This window comes from Rousettus aegyptiacus, unplaced genomic scaffold (assembly GCF_014176215.1).
Source record: "Rousettus aegyptiacus isolate mRouAeg1 unplaced genomic scaffold, mRouAeg1.p scaffold_m13_p_6, whole genome shotgun sequence".
Lineage (NCBI taxonomy): Eukaryota > Metazoa > Chordata > Mammalia > Chiroptera > Pteropodidae > Rousettus > Rousettus aegyptiacus.
The window spans coordinates 47,098,104-47,111,926 of record NW_023416309.1 but is presented as its reverse complement, the minus strand read 5'-3'; the positions used below and the strand labels follow the sequence as shown (position 1 = coordinate 47,111,926).

At 40.1% G+C, this 13,823-nt stretch overlaps 1 long non-coding RNA gene across 1 annotated transcript in view; it reads right to left on the bottom strand.

Annotated features, from left to right (window-relative positions):
- LOC118603843 overlaps nucleotides 1-13,312 on the bottom strand; it is a 37,062-nt gene extending 23,750 nt beyond the window's left edge. The window contains exon 1 of the long non-coding RNA XR_004951341.1: nucleotides 13,200-13,312. This is a non-coding gene — a long non-coding RNA (uncharacterized LOC118603843). The remainder of the gene's footprint in view (nucleotides 1-13,199) is intronic.
- Between the last annotated feature and the right edge of the window lie 511 nt (nucleotides 13,313-13,823).

Genomic DNA, 13,823 nt, shown 5'->3' with positions numbered 1-13,823 from the left:
ACAAATTCATCTCTCTTTCCTAATAGTCCACAGATGAGAAGAGAAGTCCAGGGTTTGTAGGATGGCCTTTGCAGGCTGAGTGCAAGCCACTGAGTTGACTCAGCCATGCCCAACCTTTGGCTTCCATCTCTGGCTCCAGGACAAACTTCTATTCTGAGCTAATACCACGTGGGATCAAGAACACTAGTTTATAGTGTTTTGAGGAAGTCACACCTTGCTTAGAGCAAAAGGACACAAAATTTTACTAAAATTCACAGAAAAGAAAATTTTTAAATGATAGGAGTAGAATATGAGGGTTTTTTTAAGCACTAAAACTATTCTGAATGATACTGTAATGGTGGATACATGTCCTTATACCTTTGACAAAAGTCTATATACTGTACAATGCAGAGAGTGAACTCCAATATGAATCGTAGACTTTATTTAAAATAATAATGTACCTATATTGGCTTATCAATTATAAAAAATATACCACGCATATGCATCCGCTAATAATAGGGAAAGTTGGGGGAAAGGGTGTAAGGGAGTATACTGGAACTCTCTCTACTTCCCAATTTCGCTATAAACATAAAACTACTCAAAAGATAGTTTATTAATTAAAAAACGATAGAGAAACTTGATTGCCGTGTGCGTAAATGTGAACGTAGGTATGTGCATACCTGTGTGTGCACATGGGGGTGGGGCATGTGCACACCTAGGCACGCACATACCTACGTTCACATTTACACACATGGCATTGATGAAGGGACCTCATCGATCTGATAACAGGAGACCCGCTTGACTGAATTCCCCACCCCTGGACCTCAGGCCTGGCAGAGTAAGACTGAAAGGAAATCCTATGGAGAAAATGTTCATCCTTCTTTAGTCAGCGTACTGCCTTCGTCTACAAGGCCACTAAATTGGAGTTAAATAATGAGGGCCTGCCTGAAACTGCATGTTCATTGGCTAGAGATATTTCCAATGGAAAGAATTGTAAAGGAGGTGTCTTTCCTGTCATTCATTCCTGTACTTGCAATTCTCCTTTCTGCAATATTACTGGAAATAACCATCTTAGTGTCTATTATTGGGGTGGGGCGGGGTGGAGAGAGACACCAAGACAAAATGTGAGAAGAATCACTGTCTGCCTCTCCTTGTCCCTACCCCTAAAACAAATAACCGTAAAGGATAATCAGTCACGCCCCAAAATATCCAACTTCCTCGCTGTTGTATTATCCTAGGCTGAATGATGGCCCCCAAAGATGACTGTTCTCTAACCCCCAGAACCTGTGTCTATGTTCCCTATATGGCAAAAGGGACTTTAAAGACATGATTAAGTTGAAGAATTTGAGAAATTTTCCTGAATTATCAAGATGGACTCAATGTGATCACAAGGGTCCTTATAAAACAGAAAACAATGTAACAAGGGAAGTAGAGGGACAAAGACAGAGATTGGAAGATATGCTGTTGGCTTTGAGAAGGAGGGTGGGCCATGAGCCAAGGAATGTAGGTGACCTCTAAAAGCTAAGAAAGGCAAGAAAACTGATTCTTCCCTAGAGCATTCAGAAGGAATGCGGCCCTGCGGGCCCATTCTAAGACTTCTGACTTCTAAAACTGTGAGAAAATTAATTTGTTTTTTTAAAGCCACTAAGTTTGTAGGAATATGTGGCAGCAATTTGAGACTCAATAGTAAACTAATACATGCACCTTTTACTTGGGAATCTGTTATTTCTCCACCATCGAAATCCCCAGGGGTCCCTTCTCCTGCGTATTCTTTTCTTGTGGCTCCTCTCTTAAATCTGTAGTTCCTTGTCTGAGCCCGTACAGAACACACACCACTATCTGGCCTTTCTGCTCTTAGACTGACACAATTACTGGCTGGCAGATGAGGGTGCTAAATAAGCATTTGTTGGTTGAATGAATGAATTTTGTTTTCCAAATTCATCCCATGCTTAAAAGAATGTCCTGAGTTTGTTTGGTTTTTAGTATTTTGGTTTTTAGTTGTGCTGTTTGCTTTCATCTCCCTTCTCTTTCATAAAAAAAATCCCACCCACATAGTGCTTTTTAGTTATAAGTACACATAGATTTATTTTCTTGTTTTTGACCTGTCCCCATGGTGTGAACTCTTTATGGGGCTCCAGTTCCCAGGACCTCCTACTGGTAAATGGACATCTCATCTTTTTATGGGGGGCATCAATCTAAACCAGAATCAGATGGGAAGCTCTAAAGAATCTCCATATAAGCAGCCCTGGATTGGGGTCAAAAAGATACAGTGACCATCTCTGGGACAGCACAGCAGTTCGAAACTGAGACAGGAATCCTAGGAGCTGTACAGGCCTGTTGGGTTCATAAAGAGGAACGCTGCCCGAGTCACAGACTGTACCCCTAACCCAGCCACCCATCTCAAATATGCAATGCTCTGGGTCACAAGGAGGCCAGACAACAAATTACAAGCAGAAGAGATCCAACAATGAAACATCAACTCAAGGGATGTCTCTTTCTGAGGATGGGTCGTGAAGTCTATGAGTATAGAAAAATATCTTGCAAAGGACTTTAGAAACCAACTCTCTTTAGAGCTAGATAAATTACTCCTGCTCCCAGGCCTTGGCTTTCTGAAGTCCACATAGACAGCAAATGGCTGGTCAAGTGTTGGCATCATGAGTATGAGGAGGGCACATTTGTTTTTAACTCAGAATGAGTCAGAATGCAATGAGATGAGAAAATAATCACATCAACTTTCTAGATTTGATATTAAATGATTTTTTTTGGTCTTTTACAAAATAGTTTAATTTATTCAACCAAGAAAACACACACACACACACACACGCACGCACGCACGCACACACACAATTGGGAAGAGTGCTGTCCCACTGAGGTGACAGTGGATGTGGTAAAAAGCCGTGCTTCTCACCCTCATCTGTCTTTGATTCCTTTCCGTGAAGCTGGAAAATGCCAAGTGTCAAATGTTTCCAGTTACTTAAGCCCTGCAAGAAGGAGCTTTTATTTCTCTGATTTAACACTGAGCAGGAGACTTCAGAGAAGCCACCATTTAAATATCCCAAGTTGATTTGCCTTTTGATGGGAGCAGAAAAAAAGGAGGAAGATACTAATTAAACTGAACCCTCAGGCGTAGACTTCTCATTACTGGCATATGTCAGATGGAGACTGCTCAGGACCACCTCCACTGTGCTAGACATCATCTCGAGTGATTGCCCGCCTCTTAGAACAACCCCCAGGCTAACGACAGAACAGTATTTCAGTCATTGCAAATGAGACCCCACTGCCAGTAACCGACATTTGGTATTTCTGTAGGGGTTCATTTAACACTCATTTCCCACAGTCAAAAGTAGAAAAAACTTACATTCGCTTAAATACAAGGAAACACCCCATGCTCATGCATCTCTACAGAGGACTGGCAAAGTCCACTTGATACAGAGAAAAGCGGTCGAAGCTTTCTATTCTGTTGTGTTCTATGACAGACAAGCCTTATACAAGAGTGTTCTCCTGGAGCTCGGCTTCAACCTTAAGCTACAATCCATGACATGACTAGATGAGAGCTCATAGAAAAAGAAATACAGTTAAAAGCCATATGGAAAAAGTTTGATCTCACTTGTAATCAAAGATGTTTAAATTTGCATAACAACAAGATTCGTTTGCCTACGAGATTTGAGAAGATATGTACATCACAGCTGGTGAGGTTGAGATGTAATAAACATCCTCATAGTGTGCTATTGAGAATGTTAATTGATTTCACTATTTAGAAAGAAAACCAATCGCTTATATCAAGATCTTTAAAAAGTTCAAAAGAACCCTTTGAACTAGTCATACCACTTCTGATAAAGGATTTGAGGGCAATTACCCAATACTTAATGCTTGAAAATCTTCAAAGCAGTATTATCTACAGTAGCAAAAATTAAAATAATAAAAGGAAACATTTTAAGCCCCTAGACAACTATGATGTACTTATGTGATGGAATAATATACAGCCCTTAAAAATGATGTTAATTCAAATTCTTTGCCTCAAAAAAAAAAGTATAAACACCATCTTAAAGCACTATAAAATGTAAATGTTATCACATTAAATGTAAACTATAAAATTATAGATACAGTATGCTGACAATTTCTGGGAACAAAGACTTGTACTAACGTAGGAACATCAAAACTCAATTGGGTAGTAAGATTGTGAAAGATGTTTTTGTTCTTACTATTATTTTGCATTTTCCAATTTTCACAATAAGCACATACTATTTTTATAATCATAAAAATGTATAAATTAAAAATAAACTGTTTTAAAACATAAGAAAGAATAAAAGCGCAAGGAAAATGTAGCTCATTTACACCTCTCTACTTTAGGGAACATAAACTGTAGCAATACCCACATCACATCATATTTTAATCCATATGCAAATAAAACTCTAGTTTTTATATGCAGATATTTATGAATATGGAGATTCTGGAAGCTGAGACTAGTATATATGCCACTGATGTATGCCAATGCATGTAGAGCTATTTGAAAGAGAATTTGTAATAATCCTGTTGACACAACCCAAAGACCCTCACCTATTTCAGCCTCAACTTGAGCACAAAACTATCCTAGAAAGACAAACAGAATGAGACAATTTGGCAATAAAGGGAATTGCAATAAACGGATAGCAGGGCAGGTTCATTTACCTGTGTTTCCAAAGTTTTAATAATAGATTTCTTTGGAGGGTAAGAAAATCAAACACTGCAAAATAATATTTGCATTGAGAAACACTAAGGTACAGGAAATGTCTCTTTTGCCATTTTGGAAAGGTTAAAGCAATAAAACACTACAATAAAATGCTTTGGAATCCCACAGAGTAGCATGCGTCATGGGACAAATTGTGGTCCTTGCCATGGAATGAGCCTCTGCAGCATTGCTGAAATGACACCCCATTGGCATAGGAGCTTTGTTCACGTCCAATCCCAAACGATTTTTCCCATGACAGATTCAGAAAAATTCACTTTCGAAGATTTATTTTCAGGAGGCATTTTGACTTTCCTGCAAGGATACTGCCAGGGTGAATCTGCTCTGACTTGAAATTTTTGATAATGTGTTTTACCACAAAACATACAGGGCAATAGAAGAGAATACATTTTAGGAAGTAGCTAAAGGAAGAAATCTTTATGAAAATGATATTTTGTTTTAAAGGCCCAATAAACAGGCAATATTATGAATGACACTGGGCTTAGAGCAGTGGAACTGAGTTTCAGCACTAAATTTGCAAACACCTTGAGTTCATCGGCGGAGCCACGGCTTTCATCACAGTCACAAAGGAATAAATAATCCGAAAGTCAATTAAAATCCATTTCTTTAAGCAGATCCAGAATTTGTACACAGGAGGGGCTTGATGGCAGCATGCTAGCTGGCAAACAATTGCCTCGAAGCTGTGTTTGCACAGCAAGCACATCCATTTTCCTTACACCGTACAATATAAATCAATAGGAATGGCAGAATTTTCTAAAGGTGCTTTACATAAGACTAAGAAAATGCTATTAGTTCAGGTTGTTGCTGTTATTTTCTCCCCAATAGTATTATTACTATTGGGGATGACTTTGGGGTTGAAGGAGGGGCCAGGTCACCTTTGGGCTTCATCATTAGCTCCAAGGTCTCAAAATGCTCCATCGTTTCCATCTGGGATTGAGAAGATCCAGAAAATGAGGTGCTTCTCCACAAAAGGCAAGCCCAGGAAACCAAAAGGAGCATGAGGAGACAGAAGCATGCTGCCAGCAAGGCAGAGGAACGAGGCTGACGGGCAACTCAGCCGAATCTGGCCCATTTCATAGTTATCTGCTCAAAAATCTCCTTAAAAATCCCCTCTTCACTCTCTCAATCTCATTCATAGATAGATAGATAGATAGATAGATAGATAGATAGATAGATAGATAGATAGCTGCGCTACCTTTCCCAGCCAACTCTTCTGGGGAGGTGGTAAGAATAAGGCATCGAATGAATGAAAAAGGATGACAATAAACTTTGCCAGAGAGGAAAGTTTGATTAGATTTACATAATCATGATGTTTAAAATAATGACAGTCTCTATTTCAAGCTTGGATGTCACCTCTCCTGGAGGTGTTAACATCATTATTCCACAGAAATAATCCATAGGAAAACACACGAAAGCAAGAGAATATTATTTCCAGAGCTCTGTTGGGTGGTGTAGAAATTGGTGTTAAGCGAGCTGGTGGCACGTCATTAAATAAGAGATCTTGCTTCCCCTAGGCTTCCCTAGAGAACTGCATTAATTCAGAAAACTTAGTTAGGAAAGAGCAATTCTTTCCTCGAAAGCATAAATATGCCAAAGATTATGTTTAAAGTCCTCATGGACCATCGTTCAACCATAATGACCTCCTGGGGGAGTTTCCTGTGTACTCACATGGTATAATTACATGACAAACACATGGCAATTTAGAATGACTATTCAAGATGGCCTTAGGATAATTAACAAGTCAGTGACCTCCCGGTGACTACCATGACAATAAATCCTCCACCACAGCCACTAGGCACTCAGTGAAGCATACGCTAAAAGAGTTTAAATGTCCAATGCTAGAAAAATGGTAGCAAATTACACTATGCCCATCAAGTAATTATGATGCTGTCAAAAAAAGTGTGATCATGAAAAATACTCAAGGACTTGAGAATGATATGTTTAATGAATAAACCAGGGTTAAAATTTTTATATAAAGAATGGTCCCAAGAGTGTTTAAAAAATAATAATCTAACAAAGATAACCACTAGTAATATTTGTTGTATCTAGCCTCTTTCTATATGGGTGACTTTTCTTTCCTTCTTTATAATTCTGTGTTTAAAAAAGTAAATAACCAAAAAATAAACATCCTAGTCTTCTTTCTTGCCACAAGAGAACTTTTAAATGTAAATATCTAGAAATAAAGAGTTCTTTCTAAAATTAGGAGAACACATGTTTACCCACTCCTCAACCCCACACGAGGATGCTAAACTCAAAGGAAGGCGTTGGGTCTACTGCTGGCAGGAACTTCAAACTCTTTACCAGCCTCCTCTCCCTAATTCTTTCCCTAGCTATTCAAGACAGAGCACATCTGAGCACAATAGCCCTTTTTCTGTTCCTAGCCAGTGAATTTTGGCACAATTATGGGGACCCGGTGTGTCCCCACTTGTGACCTGCTAATGGGCCCTGAGGAAGAATGCCATCTGTTTCTGGCACTTGAAAACTTATGGGTCTGAGAATAAATAGAGTTTCAGAAGAAAGATTCCACATCCACCATCAATTCCCCTCAGCCTGGTTTTTAGTATTCTTCTTCCAGGAACACATTCTCCGAGTCAGGTACAGAAGAAAAGGCACAGGCTAAATCCTGGCAGAGTCTTAGTTCTGCCTGTTATGAGCTGTGTGGCTTTCACTAGATGATTCGACCTCTCCAGCCCTCAATTTCCTTGCCTGTAAAATATCTACTCCTAGACAATCACTGCCAGGATTAAATGAGACCACATGTATATAGTACTGTGACCAGGGACATCTGTGCACTTTGGCAGCAGTCAACCCTTATGTTTGAGGTGAAGGCTCAACTTGGTGCTATTGCTATGGAAATATATTGATCCATAAGGCACAGTATCAATCCGTAGTGAGCAAAAAGCCCACTGCAGAGACATGAAAAATATGACACTAATTTAATACAGTCTTCATTAAGGGCTCAAATTAGAAATACCAATTCCATAGGGAACTCAGATTAGAAAAAGGAAAATGAAGGCTGGGGTAATAGAAATGACCATGGAGGAGGTGACGTTTGAGCTGGGCTTTGGTGGCTAAGTAAGAAAAATATATTGTTCCTTATCTCTCTAAACTAACACACTGTTGGTAAAATGTACCCAACATGACTATCTTGTAATCCCAAGCCTATAAGTCATAAAAGAAGGAGCCAAATTTGTTTTAAATATCTATCCTTCCCTCTCATATCCTTCTCCTTTCCATCATGCTCCTATTTTTTTTCATTTTAAGGAGTTTAGGGTTAATATCTTTGGGGGGAAATGACCCAATGGGAACAATCACAGGTTGCGGAAGTCTACAACAGCGATTACAGAGGGTCTTCTCTTTTAGATGGCAGATGTACTTGGCAGTCAGATGATTGGATGCATCTCAGATTTTACCCTGAGATACATCTTGTTTGGCAGAAAGTTGGGCCAGGTAAACTATTCACAGTCACTTTCAAATCCTGTGTAGAGCCCCCAACAATCCCACCAATCCCAATGAAAGGAAGTTGCTTCTCCACCGGCCCCAGTGATTTCTAAAGTGTGTTCCTCAGTGACTTTTTGTTTTGGTCATTCAAGAAATATACACCAGTTGGTAAATATTGGAGCACATGGCATGCATTGCTCCCATGCCTGGGAACTCAGTGGCAAATAAGAGAGAGTAAATCCTTGCCCTCATAGAGCAACATCTCAGGGAGAAAAATGATGCACACCCATGTAAACAATCAAATGTACAAGGTGATTTCAGATGGTGTGATGTATCACAAAGAAAGGAGGCAGGGCAATGGGCAACTCTAGACAAGTGGTCACCAAAGGCCTCTCAGAGCATAAACCTGAGTGATGAGAAGGGCACTTGTTTCCTTTCTGACTTGCAGCAATGTCCCTCATTCCTGGAGGAATGACAGACCCCACGGAATAACACTCTCTAGCCTGTTCTATTTGCCTGACATTCTGTTTTGCAACAAACACTGATTAAAGACCTATTATAAACTATTTGTAGGGAGAGACTAGTACTCCAGTAGTTAAAGCACTAAGTGTGAAAACACATCACTTTTTACACTATGTATGATTTCTCTGTTAAAATTTCTATCTCCCCAGATAGACTGGGGTCAACATAATAAACTATTATGGCTACACAGAAAGTGACTGAAGAGCTCTCTGAAGAAATCTGCAAAGGCTTCTCAGAGAGAGTGACATTTGCAGTGGATCATAAAGGAAGAGTTGGAATTCTCTAAGCAGAGAAGGAAAGTTTCCTGACAGAGAAAACAGCTTCACACTCTAATTAGAGTTGAAGGAGTATTTCTGAAAGAACAGAAAGGCAGAGGCACAAGATGGGGCTGGGAAGACCACCTGAGTTCCAACTACAAAGAGACGTGGATGCTTCACTAAGTCATGGAGACTTGAATGAGTTGGCAGTGAGGAACCATAGGAAGATGCTGGGCTGGGGCGTGACATGGCCAGGTGATTGCATTGGGAAAACCGCTATGGTTGCCGGTTGGAGACAGGGAGAATCCAACCAATCCAGGGAAGGGAATGAGGTCTGACTGGGCTATCTTTATAAGGCAACATTGAAAACCCCCAGCCTGAAAGACCTTACATGATGGAGTTGTTTGACGAACTGTATAAAAGACTATAGTCAGATGTCCAAGCATGATGGCTAAATCATGGTTATCAGAGTTTGTTTCCAGGGAAGCCTTCTTCACAACTGACAGGCACTCATTCATCTCATAATTTGTCTTTCACTCAACAAATTGAACTGAACTCCCATGATCCAGCTGCAGTATTTGGCACTGGGGATATGGAGTGTCAAACTTGACCATGCCTGCACTTAAGAAGCCTTTGGTCTTCAGAAGGAAGCGAGCTCCAAAAATGATCATTATCTGTGTTGTGATATTGTGAAGAAAGCTTGGATGCAGGGTGGCCAATCCAGTCCAGGGTAAAAATCTTCCCAGAGGGGGTGATGTCTGAGCAGGAACCCAAAGGACAAAGAGGAATTATCAGGCAAGAAGCGGGAAAGTATGCTCCAGGAGAGAATGAGGCATAATTTAGGGGACACTTCAGGGAGTGAGTGTGACTAAAGTGTGGGCTTCAGTGCAAGGAGGAATGGGGGAAAAGCCTAGCCATGTAGATAAGGGCCATTTTCTGAGTTTCTGTGAAAGAAGCAGAAGGGAGAAAGGGAGAATTAAAGTTGATGGTGGAAAGTTCCTTGTGCCTTTTCCTAAATTCTGAATCCCTTGCTGCCTATGCCTGGGCACAGGAACCATCATGTGACAAAGGAGAAAATGGGAGCATTCTTTTTCTTTCATCCTTTCCTTTTTTAATACCACATCAATGAATTAATATGGCTGGTTCCCAATGTAGACTCTATTTTCTTTCCAGAGACTGTTTTATAGTTCGAAATGTGTCGATGGGGTATCTTACTCTTTTCTCCATTTTAAGTCCATCCTCTTCAAGGTTGGTTGTTACTCAACCAAGCAGGACTACTTTTCCAGAGGAAATTAAATTGATAGACTCTCTCATGTCCTGCAATTTCACCTACCATAAATTCTAAGCATCAAAAAGAAATTCATCATTCACCAAGCAGAGCTTTATTGTTGGCACTGTCAGGGTTTGGAGAGTACACAAAAAGTTGGAGCAGCATGGAGACAATGCAGAGCCTCCAAGAATTTGCACCTCGTGGCAAATACAATGAGTATTGATTATCTGCCCCCTCTAGTTATTACACGATGTGATAAATTGTCAATTTCTCTCTTCCCCTGAAACCGCTTATTGTTGCACAGCTAAGACAGGAAGCCGGGGGCATCTGGATAATTTGAAATAGTCTTACCTCAACCCTCCTCACCTGCACCGGCAGCATTCATTTTGCAGACCAAGGATAAAGAACGGGATCACCGATCTGCACCTAACAGGTTTATAATCATCTGTCTCTTGACTGCCTGTGCAACTCGGGGTAATTTGAGCAATGAGGAGAGAAAATCCACAAGAATCACAATAAGGATAATAGTGCTTTACTTTTCTCTGTATCCAGAGCCTGGCTTAGAGCCTGGCATATAGAAGTTGATTTTGTTTTGTTTTGTTTTATCTTGTTTTGTTTTGTTTTAATTGAGGGTCTTCTTGAATTATGACAGCTTCATGGATGGATAGTCATGTACATAGGGATGAGAGATAAATTAAACTAATAAGTTTTAAATATATTTAGTCATAAAATGCTTTCTTTCAAAAAAAATAAATACTAGGATAAATACTTGATGGAAAAGGCAGTTTCTAGACTCCCTGGTCCCACAAGTTGGTCCTGGGCAATGGACATAATGGTAGTCACCAGCCGAGTAGGAGGCAGGGACTCATTTTCCTATTAAAGGGTCCTGATCTCCAAGGGCAAATTTGCTCCGAACAAATAGATAAGGTGAGACACTCCCCTTGCCTTTTGATGCAAGGAATTTCTTAATTCCTTAATTTTTTGAGGCAGGCTTCTGTTTTCAGTTTGAAAGGGACAGAGATGCCACACCATTGGAGTGTAATTCCTTAGGCTCACATGTGAACTAGCCTTAGTTGAAGTCTGGGACCTCACCCTGAATCAAGATCAAATTAAGCTTCTCTAATTTGCTACTATGTCAATAAAAGGTCCTAAATTCCACATGGACATGGCAGTGTGTGTAACAGAACAATTTCTAGGCGAGTCTCCATTGTACCTCACATTTCCTTTCACACACACGTGCACACACACACACACACACACACCCCTCAGGTGTCTTTTTAAGGCACATCTCTTGAAGGATTAACCTTAAAGACAAAAAAGAAATGCTTAAAAAACAAAAATCCAAATTTTAAACTGTGTACAGGAATCATATTATTAGTGATGATGTCAAAATTATTATTTGGAGACTTCTATGTGTATTGTGGGATAAAGCAAACAAGTAATTATGTGATATTCTAATTCTATTATCTCAGGTGTCCTTGAGAAGAACTGGGTTGCTCAAAATAGAAGAAAGGGGTACAGTTGTGAGATAGAATATCTTTTTAAAAAGTGCTGGTGAGCTCAAGATGTATTTTATTTTAAAACAAACAAAATAGAACATATTTCCTAGTTCTGTTCTCTAAAAAGACTGAGGAAGCCCTAGAAATATTGAGCTATTCCTAAAAGCAGAGCCTGAGAGTAAAAACCTGGGTTCAGGTAGTTTTTTGGAAGAGGTGATCTCAGGCAGCAACAGTGAGCATCAGGGAGAGTAAGGTAGAGAAAGAACAAAATCCAATCAAAAGGTGTGTTATCAAGGTCACACCCATGGGCAATCGGGGTTTGACTCTAGGCAGAACACCCCCTAGAATTGTCCATCTGCACACAGGACGCTGGGACATGACCTCCCACCCCATTGCCCCTCAGGTGATCTATTAACTCCCCAAATTTCAGAGATGACTCCAAGGCATGAAGTAGAAACACCCTTGACACATGCTTGAGGGGTGACATCATTACTATCCATGAGAGCCTGGGCTGCCACCAAAACTTCTGCCACAGCCGCAGACATCAGAGATGGACAAGCAGATGTGACACAGGGCACCAAGAGCTTCTACTACAGATCCATGTGGTGATATTTACAGATGGCGGGCCATATGGCTGCCTAGGTTTGGCTTGAGATGATATGGAAGGGGGTACACGAGGGTATAGATAAAATGGTGTGGCCAGAAACTCATAATTGTTTAAGCTGAGTAAAGGGTACGTAGGAATTTGTTATACTATGCTGTACTTTTATAAATGTTTAACATTTGTCATAACAGAAGTTTACAAAGAAAGAAAGAAAGAAAGAAAGAAAGAAAGAAAGAAAGAAAGAAAGAAAGAAAGAAAGAAAGAAAGAAAAGGAAAGGAAAAAAAGAGGAAAAAAAGAAAATAGAAAATAGGAAAGAAAAGAATAGGAAAGAAAAAAATAGGAAAGGAAAGGAAGGAAAAGGAAGGAAAAGGAAGGGAAGGATAGAGGGATGGAAAAAGAAAGAGGAGTGGTATGAAAGAAGGGGGAAAAAAAGAGCAAATTTCTCGGAGTCAGAAATCCTGGCTTTACTAACTTGGGCAAGTCAAATAAGCTCTCCCAGTCTTGGCTTTTCTATGTGAAAATGGAGCTGGTAAAGAAAACCTACTCTGTATATAATGAAAACACACTCACTGTATCAGACAATGCCATGCACACAGTAAGTGCTAAGTAAATGTTAGCTACAGCATTATTATTGTGGGAGCAGGAAAGGTAAGCAGGTCTAATCAGTTGACTAGGGAAAGTGTCAAGGGTAAAGTGATTTCACAGTAATGCTGATCATGCTCAGCTAGCATAATTTGAAACACTAGGAAGAAGAAACCCAGAAAACACTGTTACATGTGAGCATCTGAGGAAGAAACTTGTAATTAAAAGATGAGACCCAAATGCTCAGCACACTGGGGTGATCCCCATTTAAGACATATAGGATGACAACTGTTCCCCCCTATCAGAAGGAAATACTACCTGAGTTATCTCACTTCGGGGCTGAAGGAGAAGCACATAGCACGGTGTCTGCCGTGGAGTGAGTGCTCCAGAAACAGTTGGCTGCAGCTGCTAGAATCCATCTCCCCCTCTCTTGACATTGAGGCCACCAGGAATGTTCTCAGATTCTTAAATGAAATCAACCCCTCATCTAATGCCCTCTATCCGCAAAGGGCCAGCACAAGGACAGGAAAAAGTAAGTGAAGAGTCCTATGAAATCCAGAGGGCTATACAAATAGATCCTCTTATTGTGAAACCTTGACCAGCAAATGTTCCGGAAACGAAAGATGAAACATTCTCATTCTTTGAGAGTTAACGAGCAACCTCTTTTTATTTTCACCCTTGTTAAATCTTTCTAACATGCATCAGCCTAGCTCACTGCCTTGGAAACAAAGTTTAATCTTTGAAGGCTCTGACCACATTATGCTTGAGGGTCACTCTTCTGACCACCTACAGTTCTGTGCAAGGAACCAAAACCACAGAAGTCACCTGGCCTCAAAACACGTTAGAGAAATTGTTTTGTCTAATCAATAATAATTTTCTTTCTTGTCACTTTCTTCCTACACATGAAAAATTGAGTGCTAGGAAATAGTATTTGAATATTCT